This window comes from Choloepus didactylus (assembly GCF_015220235.1).
Source record: "Choloepus didactylus isolate mChoDid1 chromosome 11 unlocalized genomic scaffold, mChoDid1.pri SUPER_11_unloc3, whole genome shotgun sequence".
NCBI lineage: Eukaryota > Metazoa > Chordata > Mammalia > Pilosa > Megalonychidae > Choloepus > Choloepus didactylus.
Window position 1 is genome coordinate 705,400 of NW_023637580.1, and position 12,319 is coordinate 717,718.

General features: G+C 34.2%; 1 pseudogene; it reads left to right on the forward strand.

Annotated features, from left to right (window-relative positions):
* Nucleotides 1-909: 909 nt before the first annotated feature.
* LOC119524660 lies at nt 910-1,846 on the forward strand (annotated as a pseudogene).
* Nucleotides 1,847-12,319: the final 10,473 nt, after the last annotated feature.

A 12,319-nucleotide genomic window follows, 5' to 3' on the forward strand; every position in this document is an offset into this window, starting at 1 on the left:
ATTTGTTTTCAGTGTATAATTCTGTGAAATCAAACTAAACTTACAAACATTTCCAAACTAAGTTTTATGTCCATATGCAAACTTACAAACATTTCCAAACTAAGTTTTATTTCCATTTCCAGGTCCTAAATCTGAAAAAATAAGTCCTCTCTTTGGAAAGAAAAACAGACTTACAGGATTAATCCCTGTTTGGAAAAATTATGTGGTTTTGGTAATATTCGATGTTTTTGTGGATGTATAGATGTGTAACTCAATTGTCAAGGACCTAGCTTTTATGTACTTGAAAATATTGGATTAATTTATTTCTAAGAATATTAACTATAAATAAGTAAGGCCAGCAAAAATATAAGTTAGTAATTCATGGAATCATTTTTCTCCTCTCCATTTGTTTTGGTATCTGATACAGCTACATCACACTTATATAGTCCTGAGTTTAACAAGAATTTTTTAGTTTTTATTCCTTGTATAATTTAATCAGTGTACATGCTGAAAAGTACTTCTCATGGAAATCATGGACATATGAAAACATTTAACAAATAGCAAATGAAGGATGTGAAATCAGTTCATCATATTCATACTAGTGATTGGCCAAGACATATGTAATTCCAATGGAGAATTTAAGGTCTGAAAACTCCCTTTTTAAAATTAAAAAAAAATTTTTATCATGGTAATATATAATCAATGCAAATTCCTCCTTTTAACTACATTGATGGGTACAATTCTGTGACATTAATTATATTCATAATTTTGTGCTACCACAACCGCCATCCAATACCAAAATTTTTCATTACTTTAAACAGACATTTTGAACCCTTTATGAATACACTCCACTCTGTAAACTTCTTAATTACTTTTTCTGATAAAGAGTCTTAATTATTTTTCTATTCATAGGGTCACTCACATTAAATCATGGAAAATAGAAACCACACATCAGATTTTATTCTTCTAGGACTCTTTAACCAAACAGGAGCCCACCTCTTCCTGTTTGTGATAATGCTGACAATTGTCTTCAATTCCCTGCTAGGAAATGCCCTCATGATCTTCCTGATTCACCAGGACTGCTGCCTTCACACACCCATGTACTTTCTACTAAGCCAACTCTCCCTCATGGACATGATGCTGGTTTGCACAATTGTACCAAAAATGGCTGCTGACTACCTGGCTGAAATGAAGTTCATCTCCCTTGCTGGCTGTGGGTTACAGATCTTCCTCTTCCTCACGCTGGGTGGTGGAGAGTGCTTAATCCTGGCAGCCATGTCCTATGACCGCTATGTTGCTGTATGTCACCCTCTGCAATATCCCATCCTCATGAGCTGGCAATTATGCCTGAGAATGATTTTGGGATCTTGGTTTCTGGGAGCAGCTGATGGGCTTATGCAGGCTGCTGCTACCCTGAGCTTCCCATTTTGCAAATCACGTGAGATTGATCATTTCTTCTGTGAGGCACCCACACTGTTGTGCTTGGCTTGTGCTGACACATCTGTCTTTGAGTATGCCATGTACATCTGCTGTGTGTTAATGCTTCTGGTCCCAATTTCCTTGATCTTGACCTCCTATAGTCTCATCCTAGCTGCTGTTCTCCACATGCGATCTACAGAAGCCCGCAAGAAGGCTTTTGTCACCTGCTCATCACATTTGACTGTGGTGGGACTCTTACGGAGCTGCCATTTTTATTTACATGAGACCCAAATCCTACAGGTCAGCTAACCATGATAAGATTGTGTCTGCTTTTTATACTGTCATCACCCCTGCTTTGAACCCCCTCATCTACAGTCTGAGGAACAATGAGGTCAAGGAAGCCTTATGGAAGTGTATGCCTCAATGTATTACCTTAACTCATGAGTAAGATGGATTTGTCCCAATTTCCAAGGCTATCCAAAGTGATTGCATGTGATTTCCTAGAGTGAATGCATAACCTTGTGCATATTTATATCTACATATTACTTATCTATCTTTTTGAAATATGTACCAATTTTCTAACTTTGGTCTTTTTGCTAAATGGCAACATCAAGTCAAATTGTGGAGGAATTCAGATGCATAAATCATACCCACTTTGAAAATATTCAACATCATATATCCCAGTAAATATTTCTTCAAAGATTTAACTAAGTAGTCAGGCACTTTTGAGGTTTAATTGTTGAAATTTTTTATATTGAGGTATAATTTACCCTCTTTAAAATTCTCACATCTGAAACATTATGTTAACTAGTATTGAGAACTACATACACTCATGTAACTCACAACTACTATCAAAAGACAAATTTCTGCTCCCTAAGAAATAATCCTCATAATCTTTTCCAGTGAAACATCCAAGGTCATGTTCAACTACTTGTATAACTTTTACCAACATGTTTTAATCAAGGCTATTCTAAAATATTATGTGAATGGAAACATCATTTTATGTTTCTTGCTTCTTGGCTCAAATTTATTCCTGCATGTTTTTGTATCCATAGTTTTATTTTTCATTTTGTTACTTGATACAATCCCATTGTATAGAACATTTTTTTGTGTATTTAAACTTTATATTGTTTACTGACACTTTCGCCATGGTCAGTTTGGAATTGTTACGACTGCATCTGCTATAACATCCTTTCTGTTATTATATGTTGTTATTTCTCTTTGTAGAGGTATGTCTACTTTTTCAGTAAAATTATCCAAATTTCTTGTACAATTTTACACCCCATCAACCACTGATGCAAGCTGTAGTTGCTCCATATTGTCAGCAATGCTGATGATCATCATCCTTGTTCATTTTAGCAATTCTGGTAGATGCAGTGGTATTTATACATTAGGCCTGATCAAATTCTATCATTCTTCAACTCTCCTCCCATTCCCTTGGTATTCATTCCTACAAATATTACCCAGATTTCTGCTGGTAAAAATTGGAAAAAGCATGCAGTTCTTAGGAGTATACCAACCTCATCATGGGTTGTACTTTAACTTCACAATTTGTAAACAGCTGGGGCTTATGTCTAGTTGCAGTCTAGAATTGAAGATAATGGGTTTGTGGGTAGTTCCTAAAATAATTTAGCAGTGTCTTGCAAGGTAACTCCCTCAGAGTAAACAAATTACATTTTTACCAGAAGAAGCAGGATATAACTCAGACAGGGGTGGAAGGACTGTTTCTACAGGCAAAGATGATTCTGCAGAATTCAGGACTTCAGTTTCCCCTAATTGAACTCATCAGTATCTGTCCATATGTTTCCACTCAAAATTTTAGGATCCCGTTACCTCTAATTCAATCCCCTCACTTTAACAGGAGATACCTGTAAGTTTGGAAATTCATTTTTCTTTTAAGTAAGTCACTCATGGATGAAGGCCTGAGTTTGGTTTTCAGAGATATCAACTCTGTGGCTACAGAAGATAAGTTTTTTTTGCAGAGCATATATAGAATTTTTCATGTTATTTATGCAGAGTTTGCACTAAGAATTTGAAGGCCTGAGATAATGCTTTTCTTCCCCAAGTTTTTCCTTCACCCTACAAATCTCATGATACTTAGCTTCAAAAAATGTTCTTAGGTATCAAATACGTGAACACCGGGAACCTTACCTTTGATAAATTACTTGATTAAGAGTATCAAATGATGATATTTGAATAGCTCTATTGCTAAATTATTGAATGCATTATCTGTGCAGTTTTTGCTGGTAGAAATAAGAGTTCTTAATGATTTTAAAACAACTCAGATTAGAGAATCATTTCCAAAATCTCCAGAAAAATTTGGGAAAACCCATCCCTAAGAGTCTGTTCCTCTTAATACATTCTTAATCAATACTAGTCAAGTTTCTGAATACAAGTAAACATGTAAACATATATACATATTATTATTTTCAATATATTAATGTATTGGCCCAGGAAAATGTAGAAGCTGGCAAGTCTTATATCTATAGGCCATGCTGTCAGACTGGGAACACAAATAGGATTTGATATGTTAATCTTTCAGCAGAGTTTCATCTTTTCTGGGAAATTTCAAATTTCATTCTGAAGGCCTTTAATTAATTGAGGTCCACCCACGTTACCTATGGTAATCTCTTTAACCTAAAGTCAACTGATTGCAGATGTTAACCACATCTGCAAAATATCTTAATAGCAATATCTAGACAGTGTTTGACTAAATAGCTAGGTATTCTCATCTACCCAAGTTAAGATAATAAACTAACCATCACAAAGTCCTGTGATAGGCAGGATGGAAATGCCAGATCTACCACAGTAAATAGTTGAATAAGAGGTCAAAAATGTAAGAGCAGTGGACACATATGAACTGATTTATATGGAAGGTGAACTTACCATCGTCCCCAGGAGACCCAAGAATGTAAGGCAAAACACTTCTAAACACAATACTAGCTACATTGAGAAGTCTATAGGTGGCTGCCAAATTTGGCCAAGATCTAGGAAAAAAAAGATGCTACTTTTTTACAAGTGTTCCATTTACAAGTGGGATGAAAGCTTTCTGGAATAACAGGGGCCATGTGGTGCAACATACACATCAAATGCAAGGTGAATATAATTTAGAGAATGGGCAAAACATCTCAATATATTTGATCAGGGCTAGTGGTTCCTAGAACTCCAAGGGTGAGATATTTAAGAGCAATCATCAAGGGTGCTGATTGATTTATAAAACAAAAACCATAGATTAGGGGATTTATTAGCAACAGAATTGAACTGATGTTTAAATAATTATACTACAGGAGCAGGTGGGATGTATCCCAGGTATGCAAGAATGGTTCAACCTAAGATAGTCAGTCAATTATACACCAAATAAGAGAATGAAGGAAGCAATCTATATAATTAATTCAATTGAAACAGAAAAGGCATTTGACAAATCAAGCATACTTTCTAAAAAAAAACTCAGTTAAAACAAAAATAGAAAGGGTATTCCTTAATATTATAGTTAGCTTATATGTAAAACATCATACCAAACATTGAAAGACCTAAAGCTTTCCCCCCAAGACAAAGATGCCCACTTTTACCACTGCTATTGATCATAATACTGGAAGTTCAAGTCAGATCAATTAGGCAAGAAAATAAATAAAATACATCCAAATTGGAAAGAAGTTAAAATTATCTCTATTGACAAATGACATTATCCTAAGTGTAGAAAACCCAAAAAATTCCACAAAGAAGCTACTAGAGATAATAAACTTTTTCAGCAAAGTTGCAAGGTATAAGATCAATGTGCTAGAAGCATTTGGGTTTCCATACAACAGCAATGGATAATCTGAAAAGAATGTCATGAAAATTACACTTATAATAGCATGTAAAAAAAAAAACAACAGAAATAAATTTAATCAAGAATGTAAAAGACTTGGACACTGAAAACTAAAAAAAAAAAAATTGGCACAAGAAATTAAAGGAGACTTGTATAAATGGAAAAACATATAATGCTCATGGCCTGAAAAACTTAATATTGTTAAGATGCTAATGCTACCCAAAGTGATTTACGGATCCAAAGTAATCCTGGTGAAAATTCCAGCAGCCTTTGTTTACATAAATGAAAAAGCCAATCAAATTCTTATTTAAATACAAGGGACCTCATATAAATGAACATCTTGAAAAGGAAGAAAAAAAGTTCCAGGACTCACACTTTCAGATTTCAAGACTTACTACAAAGCTACATTAATCAAATCTGTGTAGTGCTGACATAAGGATAGAAAAGGAACCCAATGGAATAGAATTATATTAGGCAAAGGAGTCTCAGATGTGACACTAAAAGCATAAGCAAAACAAACAAACAAAATAGATAAATTCGATTTCATCAAACTTAAAAACTGTGCATTGAAGTACATCACCAACAGGGAAAAGATAACTTAAAAATGGGAGAAAATATTTGGAAATCTTATATATAGTAAGAGTTTAATATCCAGAATATAAAAATTACTCCTATAACTCATTTGTACAAAATGTACAAATATCTTGAAAATATATTCCTCCAAAGAAATTATACAAATAGCCAGTAAGCACATGAAAAGATGCTCAACATCATTTGCTGTAAGTAAAATGCAAATCAAAACCTAATTAAGATACAATTACACACCCAATAGGATGGTTATTATTTTAAATGGAAAATAACATGATGGCTAGGAAATAAAAGAAATGGAAACTTCTGTGCATTGCTGGTGGGAAAGTAAAATGCTGCATCCAGCTTGAGTAAACAGTTTGAGGGTTTCTCAGAGAGTTAAACAAAGAATTAATGTATGATTCAGCAATTCCAGGAGGATGAAAACAGGGACTTGAAGAGATATTTCTACATAAATATTAGAGCATCATTATCTATAATGACCAAAAGGTGGAAGTAAACCAAGTGTTCATCAACAAATGAATTGATAAATGAAACAAGGATTTCTTTTCAGCCATTAAAGAAATGAAATGTTGATACATGCTACAACAGCTATCAACCTGGAAGACATCATGTTGAGTAAATAATTCAGACAAAAGACAAATATTGTATGGTTTCAACTATATATATATTGCCTCATATAAGCAAATTCATAGAGAGAGAGTGGATTTCAGGTTACCAGGGACTGGAGAGGCTGGAAATAGGAAGTTGTTGATAGGCATGGAGATCCTGTTTGAGATGAAAAATGTTGGTAATGGATGGGGACACAATATTCAGAATATAATTACTATCAGTGATACATTAGATAGCAATTAAATTGGGAAATTTTGTTAGGTGTATAGGTTACTACAATACAAAAAATGAGAATAAAGATTTGGGGATTGGAAGACTGATTCTGGGCACTATCAGGGACAAAAATCACAATCTATCATTCCATTTTCTGTTCTGAGTCAAGTTTGAGCCATAGAGATAAACACATGAAAGGGAGAGCAGGTCCCTTGGAGGAAGGGCCCTGTAGTGTCACAATAAATAAATGTGTTTTTGATATACAAATCCTCTTGGAAAGGACCTAGAGCCATTTACAATAGCATACTTGGAAAAGCAAAATACTTAGCTCTTTTGAGCACTATTGGTTACAGAGTCTGAGCTGGCAAGAGAAGCTCTGTTTTAATGGAATGCTTCTCTCATCATTACTTCCACTGACCAACATGTGCTTTTCATCATCACAACCTGATGCTCTTTTGGATAGTTTCAGGTTCCCAGTTTTGGATAGAAGCTTTTATCAGGGTTACAGTATGGGTTGCTTTATACTGAAAGCTAGATTGATACTGGTAGTTTTGAGCTCCTTATGCCAGCATGTTCTAAGTGGGAACCTTCAGAAATACCTTAATACTTTCTTCTGGGAGTAGAACTTTCAGGAAACCATAATAGTAAATTGGTCTTTGTTGCTAGAGATCCTCTATGCATCTCCAACACATGGTCCACCTTCTGTCTACTAATGGAGGTAAAACTGAGTGAATGTCATCAAAGCCCCCCATAGGTTTAACTTCTGATTGAGTGTGGCTCATGCAGTGTAGTGTAAGTTATTCTGCATTCCCCAGATACCCCTTCCCCTTTCAGGACTGTAATATTTTCCCCCCCAGCTACTTTGAGTTTCATATGATGGCTCTTAGGGAAGTACCTCTCAAGAAATTGTACTTGGTTGTTGAAAACTGCCTACACCAAGATTATGTTCCCTTCCTGGGGGCAGCCCACATCCTGTGAATGCTCCATGTGGGTCCGCAAAGGAGGGACCAGTTGCCTCAATAGGGAGCAATTTCCAAGGGCCAGCCCAGTTGCAGGGTTCCTCCACGAAGCAGTAGGTGCATTTGCTGTGACCACTTTCTCACTGGACTTCTTCCTGTGCCCAGTTCTCCTTCCTTTTCTCCTGGGGCTGTTTATCCCCAGAGCACTCCCTAATATATTCCCCACATGATAATTTCCAGCTCAGAGTCTATATTCCAGAAAAGACCAAGTGTGTTTCTCTGGAGTAGGGTGGGTGACAGCAGAGTGATATTTATTTTCTTTGCTCCCCTGCCTGTTGTTTATGACTTCTTGGCCCTGAGGTCTGGCCTGGATCACAGCAACTGTTATTCCTTCCCAATATCTCTTCATGGGTAGGGGTGGCAAAGGCTTCCTGCTCTTGACTGCATGGGGTTCCTGTGAAACCTTTCTGGTTTATCTTAAACTTTCCCATATATTTATACACTAGTCCTTTATTAATTTCAATCAGACACCCAGCTTCACTGTACTTTGTTTCAGGTTGAGATTTTGATTGACACATCCTCTATTTCCCCACATTAGAGTTTCACTGGCCTTCATTCCCATGGCCTCTGGGGTCATACAGAGACTTTGATCTACAAAGCACAAGGGCTATTCCCCTCAATTAACAGTGGTAACCCTGTGTCTCTAGAGTGTTGTTTTGACCAAGCTGTGATTCCACTTCATATTTCTTAGAAGTAAAAAATGACAATTTTATTATAAATGATTGTTATACTTTTTCTGAAGGATTTATTTGAAAATGATATGCTACTTAAATATCATATGCTACTTGCACTTATTTAGGGACCTAGGGCTTTGCACAGAAAATATAATTTGACTTAAATGTAGAACACACGCATGTGACTAAGCACTTGCCAAATAAGAGTGGGATTTACTTCTTCAATAAGATTCAAAATCCTAGGTCATTAACACTATTAATCATATTATACTACCCTCTAAAAGCACTAAATGACAATTACTACAGCCCACAGAGACTAAGCAATTGCATCATCTTACATATTGTGTCAGGAAAATTCTGTCCATCAGTTATTCCACTGAAATAAAATTGAGAAATGAATACCTGCATATTACTAGGGACATTAAAAATTTCCCTGTGTCAGCTTGCCTGAGACTGTTTTACCTTATATTACAGTTAGATATTACAAATAATCACAACTGCATGAGGTTTCAAATTATTAATTTTTATTAATGAAGAAAATAAATTTACTTTACTTAATATGATGTAAGAATTGACTATAGTCCCAAAAATGTCTAGGCTACAATTATGAACTGTTTTTGTAGACAGTACAATTAACAAGAACAAAATTATGAAATGGATCCCAAAGTAGAGTCACATTTCAAAGTGCTTGACATCATAAATGACATGTGCTTTTGGTGCTTTAGCTATTTTCATTGCTTTATTACATACACATAGACTTATCAAACATAAAATATAAAAATGTATCAATTATATATGTATGTATATATATATATAAATAGATAGATATAGATAGATAAATATTATCAGTCAGTTATTCTGTTAAATTTAGTTCAGGAAGGAAAAGCATCTGAATTATACCATATGTTTTCTGTCATTTTAATTATTGTATTTGATAATAATTGATCTCTCAATATAAGACCATTTAACAGCCACTCTTCATCAAAGTTTAAATTAGCAATGCCTGAATCATATTAATTCACTCCTTGTAGTATTTTAGATCATCATCCCTTTCCAAGGATATTTATTTAATTTTACATTTGTTCTCAAATGATTCATTTTCCTTTTATTGCATCACAGATTTCTGAAATCATGTAGGGAATTATTTTGAATCTATGGAAACATTCAATATTCATGAATATTAAATCTTGTTAGCATCTCAAGTATCAGCTGTGTGCAGCCCTAGCAATTAATCAATAATATTTTTAGCAAAAATGGTGAAAGGCCACACCTATTCTTCCTCAACGCGAAACATCGTAGACACTGACATAAGCGATTCATCTGCCGCCAGTCTAGAACGTCCTTCCTCCGCCCATATCTGTATAAGGTGATGCTGCCAGAGGGTAAGGAGATCCAGCCTGCTGGGATTCTTTATCCTACTTGAGTAGGTCAACCTAACCTCTTATTATTTAAGCATTTGCTTGTGAATTCTAACTCCAGCAAATCCAATATTATAGTATGCCTTCCACCTATTTTTCTAATTTTTTTAAATCCTCCCTATTACTCATGCTGTGCTCCAAATAACTAAAACATACTATCTGACACAGCCATCAGTTCAAAACTGTGAATCTGGTCAAATTCTTGCTTTGATTCTTGCTATTTTATTTTTGACAGAAGAGATTTCAGTTTCCTGGAAATAAAGATCTTCAGTTTTGGTCGTAGGTTTTGGGAGTAGAAATTGGAAAAATACCCAAAAGCAAAACCTAGGCACTGTTACAATTTTCTATGTTTGCTCAAAAGTGTTGATGAGTTGTCTTCTGTTAGCAACTCAAAAGATATGCATTTTTTATTTAACATAAGGAGATAATTTTAGTATCCATCTATAAAAAGGACTATGGATAAGGAAGAAATTTAATGGGAATATCTCTAGTTTTCTGCAGCCATCATGAAGAAGGTAAAAAAAAAAATCTTTAGCTTTCAGGTGAGTAAATTTCCAATTCATACACTAATCAATTTCTTCCTTTTTTGCCATTTACTTGCAAGAAAAATTATTTTCTCACTTTTAATTTCACCCATGCTTTGCCTCTGTAGTCAATTCATTAGAATTTATTCCAGAAAATCCTCTTTTCATAGGATCACAAAGGTTTTAATTAGCTGCAAATTGTCTTACTTCCGTAATGTTAAGAATTATAATAAAAAATGTAACTTAAATTTATCACATTTTTAGGGAATTTTATTACCTGCTACTTATTTGATTTAATTGATGCATGTAACTCATTTTTCCATTAAATAATCTGAATACTATAGCAAGCTGAGTAATTTATAATTATTTTTATACACTTGCTTCACCTAAAAAAAGCATAGATGTCTTACTTTCTCCATGATAATGATTTCAAATAATAAAAATATTTAATCATAAGTAGAAACTTCATGAGAAAATGCATTTCAAAAACTGAAAATTCAGGTAGGTAATTGAAATTATTCTCTGAAAAACACATAAATTACTCTTGCATGATTGAAACAAAAGATTAGCTCAAATTGCTGTATAAATTAATAATATGTCAGCTTGCCTTCTCAGAATATGCAAACTCTAACATCTGTTGTAAAACTCCCCATGGAATTGAGACTTTAGGTACACTTAAAGTAAAGCTATGTCTGAATAATATAATTGGATGTGAAGCGTATTACAAAATACTTTTTCACCTTCATATATTCTAAATTTTAAAGCAACTTTTGGAAAGGTTTTATTACATTCAATGTTATAAGTAAATAAACAAAAACTAATGTAAGACACTTGCCCAACAACTACTAAATTACAGATTGAATTTTAAAAATATTGCAAGTTCAATTACCTTTCAGGAAAGAACTTTCAAGAAAGGTCTTCCGAAAAATTAGTCCTTCAGAAAACTTACACTCTATTAAATCTAGAATAGAGGATGTGCATATCCCAAATACAGGGTAAATATGTGAATATGTTAGCAAGGTGAAAGTGTATTTCATGATATCTAATTTGAAACAACCCACTAAAGCCCTCATTCAGATTTTTTCCAGTCCAATGATGGTGCTCAAGTAAAGTTGTTTGGGATTAAAGGGTCTTTGCACTGTCTCCCCAGTAAGGATTGACATTCAAGTGTGAGATGGCTGTGTAAGTGGATGCGAAGTGAATGCTCATAAATGAGATGGACTCCTTTGCCCATGTAAATACATTGAATGAATTTACAAGGCCATGTTCATGAGATTGAATTAGCCTCATGTTCTCTTTAACTTTGGACATATTCTTTTAAAGGCTGTATGTTTTTAAGATCTAGACTCTATCAGGACTGAAGAAGAAACTAATTTACACTATGGTAAGGTGAAGAAGTAATGGTGTTATTTTTGTTTTGTTTTGTTGTGTTTCATTTCAACTGTACTCACTGAAGGATGTGTTTGTGTGCCTGTAGTGCAAACAGTTCTCATTACAGCAAAGTACCATTTTACAGATAAGTGAAGTGTGCATTTAATATTATAGTCTTTCATTGTGGGAAAGGATTCCAAGAAAATTACTTTTGTTTTCTGCATGTAACTGTGAAAGAAACTGTGCTACAAATCTTTCCAAAGAAAGTTATGTTTCCATGTACAAGCTCAGTTGCTCCAGTCCTTAAACTTTAGAAAATAAGCCCTCTTGTTTGAAAAGAAAAAAAAAATGCATTCCCAGATTAATACCTGTCAGGAAAAACCATCTGACTGTAGTAAGTTACAGTGAATTTTAACATGTTATCTATGTGTAACACTCATTATCGAGTACCTAGCATTTATGTAATTAAGAACATTGGATTAATTTAGTTTCTAAGATTATTGACTATGAAAGGCATATGGTAAGCATATACATAAATTGCAAATTCTGTGATTCAATTCTTTCAATTTATTTTGGTATCTGACACAAGAAAATCAAAATTACATAGTACTTGAACTTTACTGTGCATTTTGATACATTATATCAGTTACTCAGTTCTAAACCTGCAAATTTCTCATAAGGAAAACTTGGAAAA